This window comes from Henckelia pumila, chromosome 1, assembly GCF_033568475.1.
Source record: "Henckelia pumila isolate YLH828 chromosome 1, ASM3356847v2, whole genome shotgun sequence".
NCBI classification, from domain to species: domain Eukaryota; kingdom Viridiplantae; phylum Streptophyta; class Magnoliopsida; order Lamiales; family Gesneriaceae; genus Henckelia; species Henckelia pumila.
The window spans coordinates 21,870,111-21,876,110 of NC_133120.1; positions in this window are offsets into that span (position 1 = coordinate 21,870,111).

The following is a 6,000-nucleotide window of genomic DNA, read 5'->3' on the forward strand; positions in this document are numbered from 1 at the left end:
AGTATGTGTTTTATACAAAAGAACTTGTGTTTCTTGGCATTGTTGTAAGATTTCAAGGGGTGCGAGTTAATGATTAAAAATTGAGTGCTATTCGAGATTGGAACACCTACTATTATTGGCCAAGTTCGAAGTTTTCATGGGTTTGCAAGCTTTTATAGGAGGTTTGTAAAAGGTTTTAGCACGTTGGCGACACCGGTGATTGCGGTGATCAAGTACTAACAAAGTAAGGAAAATGTGGTAGTTCATGCACTATCACGAAAGTACGTATTTCTATCTATGTTGGTATCAAAGTTTTTGTGGGTTGAGAATGCTAAAGAATTGTATGCATTGGATAGTGGTTTTAAGGATGTGTTTGAGATATGTTTGTGTAGTATTCATGATAAATTCTATGTGATCAATGGGTACTTGTTTAAGAAGAATAGAATTTTCATTCCATCTTCATCATTGAGTGAGTTACTTGTTGAGGGAGCACGTACTATAAACTTGATGTGTTGTTTGGAAGAATCCAAAATAATGTATATTTTGCATAGGTATTTGTTGTGGTTACACATGAAGAGGTATGTTGAGTGGAGTTGTGAGAGACATTTTGCGTGTGGACAAGCAATGTTTAGTTTATAATTTTATGATTTGAATAAATCAATTCTTATTCCTAGAGCACAATATGAAATTTGTGTGGGAGTTAACTAGGTCTAATTGGGGGAGAAATTTGATTAATGTCTCACTTAATGGAATTTTGATCATATTTTAGCATGCTAATAGTGTCGAGGTATTTATCTTGTGCATGAATAATTTTGTGAATTTTTATCTTGCTATGAGTGTGCAAGATACAATAATTGATGAGGAGAAGTTGGATCATAAAGCTTGCAAAGAGAAAATACGAGGTAAGTGTATTGTCGACAATATTTTTAGTGTTAATAATTTCTTGTTGTTTGATGTAGGTAACGAGCAAGATTTGAGGAAAAATCTTTTTCAATAAGGAGAGTATGATATGATCATAGTAAAGCCCTCGAAGTAATCAAGTTGCTAAAAGAGCTATGGATTTGTTAGAGTTGCAGGATAGACCGATATCGAGGGACCAAAGAAAAAAGTTTAACGAGGTGCGTCAAGGATTCATGATGAATTATCAAGAAGTATATAACAAAATGCCATCAAGATTAGAAGGATTTGGAATTCATGGCAATCAAGTTAGAAGGTATTTCAACACCATTGAAGTGCTTAGTGATCAAGAGAATGATAATTTGAAGATTTTAAAGACCTTGAAAGATAATGCTTGGAATTTCAAGTTATTGGTCTTCATTATTATGTAATTTAGATGGAGGCCTATTTTGTTAGTATTTTATATGGACCAATATTTACCATATTTGACCACCTCAATTAGGGGTTTTTAGTTTAGTTTTAGGGCTTATTTTGTTAGTATTTTATATGGACCAATATTTACCATATTTAAATCCCATATAATTACTTTAGATAGGTTTTCTAGTGTGACTATGCATTATAGAAGAGATTTTAAGTTCAAAAAGATCAAGAAATCTAAGAAGATCAAAGTCCTAGAAGATCAAGGAGATCACATCCTTTGGATTCTATTCCAACTAGGAAACTTATATTATAATTCTACTAAGAAAATTATTTTTGTTATTTTTTAGAATTATAAATATGTAAGACTACAAAAACACAATTAATTCATTGATAAATTATTCATAGATTATTGATTTTATACCCAAAATTATCTTTAGAATTTTATTGAAGCCTTTTGTTTTGTTTATAAAAAATCAAACTTATCAAAGTTTTTACTTTGTGGCGTTTGTAGATTGTTCTTCAAAGTATCTTTTGAAGGTTTCTTTGAATTCAATTGTTTATCTCGTGTTTATTTGTTACTAAACTTCATATTTTAGGGGTGAATATCACAAAATTACTTGTGTCAAAGATCGAGAAAACTTCTTTGAATATTTTTGTTATTGTATTGAAGACACGATTCTCATATATAATCGTGTTTGATTTTCATGCCAATAAGATTCATATCATACGATCATTCCAACTGATCTAGATGGGCTATCAGGAAACAGAGCACTGAAGGAATATTTTCTCTTGGCGGATAAATTTTGTTCTATAATCTTTCTTATTTTCTCATTGATTAATTATGTAAGTGAGCATGAGGGTATCTACTGGGAAATTCCTTATAGAGATTGAATAAGATCATGTTGCATCTTGGAGAGAGTTGTAATCTGTTCTAACTTGTTCATTATTGTGGATTCAATTGGGGATTCTCAAGAACCTTGGATGTAGGATTACCAAATCTAAACCAAGTAAATCTTGTGTCATTGTGTTCTTTCATTTCCGCAAATTCATTTTTTTATCTCTTTGCCTTCTTGTGTTGTGTTCTGGGCATTAATATTAACAAACTGGTATCAAGAGCTTGGTTATTCATTGATTGAGGGACCATATATCGACATGCTCTGGAGGTGTCGATCTTCGGCCTAAGTGAAATTCTTGAGTTGATTTCTTGAAGAATGTCTACTGGCCAGGGGCAATCTCACAATATGTCAACATCAAGATTCGAGATGGAGAAGTTTGATGAGAAAAATGATTTGAACCTCTGGAGAGAAAAGATGATGGCTCACCTAGGAAAATTGGGGCTGGATGAAGCTCTAAAAGGTGAATCAAATATGTCTGAATCAATATCGAACAAAGGTGAGATTCTTAAGAAAGGATAAATATAATTTTCGTGATTTGAGGTGGTCAAATTCTCAGAAAGGCGGTGAAATAAAAGTATGCCTGTGAAATGTGTTCAAAATTAGAACAATTGTACATGACCAATGTAGCGACCCAACCCGGATCCACTACCTAATCAGAGTTTAGAGCATAATTAATCATGCATTAAATAAATTGCTGCGGAAGACTAAAATAAAAGAAGACCGGTAGAATACAACCTGTTAAACAAATTCGATTATACAACTCAATCTAATAAACATAAAATAAAACCTATAGCTAATCCTGTCGTTTTCTCGGTCTCTGGCCTCTCCAAGCCACTGGGTACCCACCTGTACCTGAATCTACCCCGTCGAATGGGGTGTCCAGACACGCAGAAAATACTGGACGTATGCGACTACACTCAATATGAAAGCACGAGTAAAACATACAAACATGATGCATGCAAATGATTGGGTATCCATATTTGGGATGACTGTATATAATCTTCTTAGTAATGGAGCCTAGGACATGAGTGGTACAACCCGGGAATCAAACCCTGCGTACACTGCTCATTCCTATCGGACGTCGACCGTGTCCTACAGATGCCAGTGCCGGCTAACCCGTCGGTCGTGGGGCACTCGACATCAACCGTCCGAACAGGGCTGAGCGGCCCTACATGACTCATCTCAAAAGATGTATAGGCACAATATGATATGCACATGCTGCAAAATATTATGGCACACAATGCAACATATAAGCATGAAAACCCGCTAGCTATCTCAGTCAGTACTTACTTACCTTACTATAGACAGTCCTAGCAGTCCAACTCTAGGTTCCAAGCCTAGCATCAAATCTACAATGCAAATACCCTTGCATCATTTACTAAGCTCTAAAAGCCTTAACTTAGCTATTGCATACTCGCTCCGCTACTTCCGGATTCCCAATAGGACACCTATGTTGGAAAACGCGGCTCTCAGATCAATCGGTATTGATACCCGGTGCAGCGGAAGTTTAAAATTTTGTATGGAACAATTCCATAGTGTGGGTATCAATCCTTTTACTATTAAATTATTTGTGTGTGTAAAAATTAAATAACTGTTATGTAATTTTTACCTTCAATCTCGAATCGAGATTCTGGACACCAACAGATTTAATCTTCTCTTGTTGTCTCTCCCTGGAACTGATGAATATTCTGTCCTTCAATCAGGTCCACGAATGGAGGTTTAATCCCTCTGATAGATTGCACTAGAAAATCTATCAGAAGTTTTCTACGAAGAGAATAAACGAATTTGATTCGCTATTCCAGACTGCAATTCAAAATCACAGACCGGAATTTCTCACGCAGAGAAGGGAGGGGCGGCCGAACTGAGAGGGGAGGCTAGGGTTTTTCGAAAAATCCTGTCTCAATTATGACCAGTTGTCTGTAATTTCTGTACTGCAATAACTTATTTATAATGCAGGCCACTAACACCTTAGGGCCCATTAGTCATAAGTTGAGGCCCGACAAGCAAAGCCCGCATGTTCAGAAATTAATATAAAATTCATCGTGACTCCGATTGATAAACCAATTTTACCAATGTGCACAGAAACCATTTCTGCACATTTTTAAGTCAAGATAAATTTTCCTGAATCCGAATTCAGTGGTTTCCAAAAATGTACATCCCTATGTCATTTTAGGAAATCCTACTCCCTTACTCTTATTTAAGAAGTCCAACTTCTTTATTCATTAAATTTAACTCTTTAAATTTAACTATCTCAACGGGGATTAAAACTCCATTACACTGTGTGACCCTCAATGGTTCAGGGATACAGCTAGCCGTGGGCTCACAACTCCTTGTGACTCGGAACAACGATTTCCGACTTGCCCAACGAATCATGGTAAAGCGCCTAGCAACATCGCCCCATGATTCCCTAGGTATCACTGATAGTGCCTACAAGAACCAGTAGATTTTGGTTAGCGTACAGTACGGTCCCTTCATCCATATATCCCGATCGAATCAACAACCATTGGTATATCGAGAGTCGCTTAAGATTCGATAACTATGCAATACATCTTGAAGATCAAATTAGTGACATCGCATGTGCTACTAAGAAACCATTTCTTAAATCACATCAAGTACTCTGGCCAGAGATTCGTCACACTAATATCTCCTCAGATCGCATAGGATATCCACACTCGCAAGTATGTGGTGAATCCTTGACAACAATGCATCGAATCCTATATGTGTTGTAACTGTACCCAATCCCGACACCTGATGACCCCCATAGAGTCGGTAAACGAGTCAAAGCACAGTACTAGCATATAGAGTCTCCATGATGTTTCAAGTAGTAAGGACTAATGGTGTACAACCAAAACCGCGGACTTTATCCACTCGATAAGTGATAACCACTTGGAAAGTCCGGATAGGGTAGTTCGATTATTCATCCTATGAATATCCATTTTCATGCTTCGAACATCTCCATGTTCCCTACCAATGAAACGTGGTACTCCGCATCGCAAATGCTAGTCTCAAACTCGAGCGATCCTTATCCTTATTATCGGACGGCTCAATCGACTAGGAACAGTTTAGAATATACAGTGACTATAAGATGTATTTCATGATAGACATCCCCATGTTCTACCACATCTTACATACACTATAGTATATTCAAGGTCTTTATCAAAACAACAATAGTATATCACAATATAACAATATGAAGAAAGATAAAGTCATTGCCATTAATAAAAGTGTAAATTATATTAAACAAAAGATCGTTTGTACAAAGAGTCATCAAAGCCCATAGCCACAAGTTGGCTCACTGGGCACCCACTCTTTCAACCTAGAAAGCCTAATACTAGCTAATAGAAGAGAGGAGTGGAGGAAAATGTGCACTTGAAAATGAGCTCGGCTGCCCCTTTTATAGACGATGATCGGATTGTCCTCCCATGTTTGGAGCATCCGAACTCAATCGGATCCTCCGATCCTTACATCGGACCGTCCGATCTATGCCACGCGTCAACTCCTTCACATGCAACCATACACTTGTCCCGGACTCCGATCAGAGCCTCCGATCTACACCATCGGATCGTCCGAACCATTGTGACGTCACCAATGAAGTATTATTCTAAGACAGTTGGCCCTGCACGTTTGGATCCTCCGAACTGACTTTGGACCGTCCGAACTCTTCAGGCCCTCTGATCCTTGGCTCCGTTCCCAGTTCGGATCCTCCAAATTTGGTTCGGATCGTCCGATCACTCAGAACCTTCTTGGAATAATTCGAGTGTTCTGGGTCCATTTTCAGACTCCGTTAATCCATCAGTAATTTCCTTAA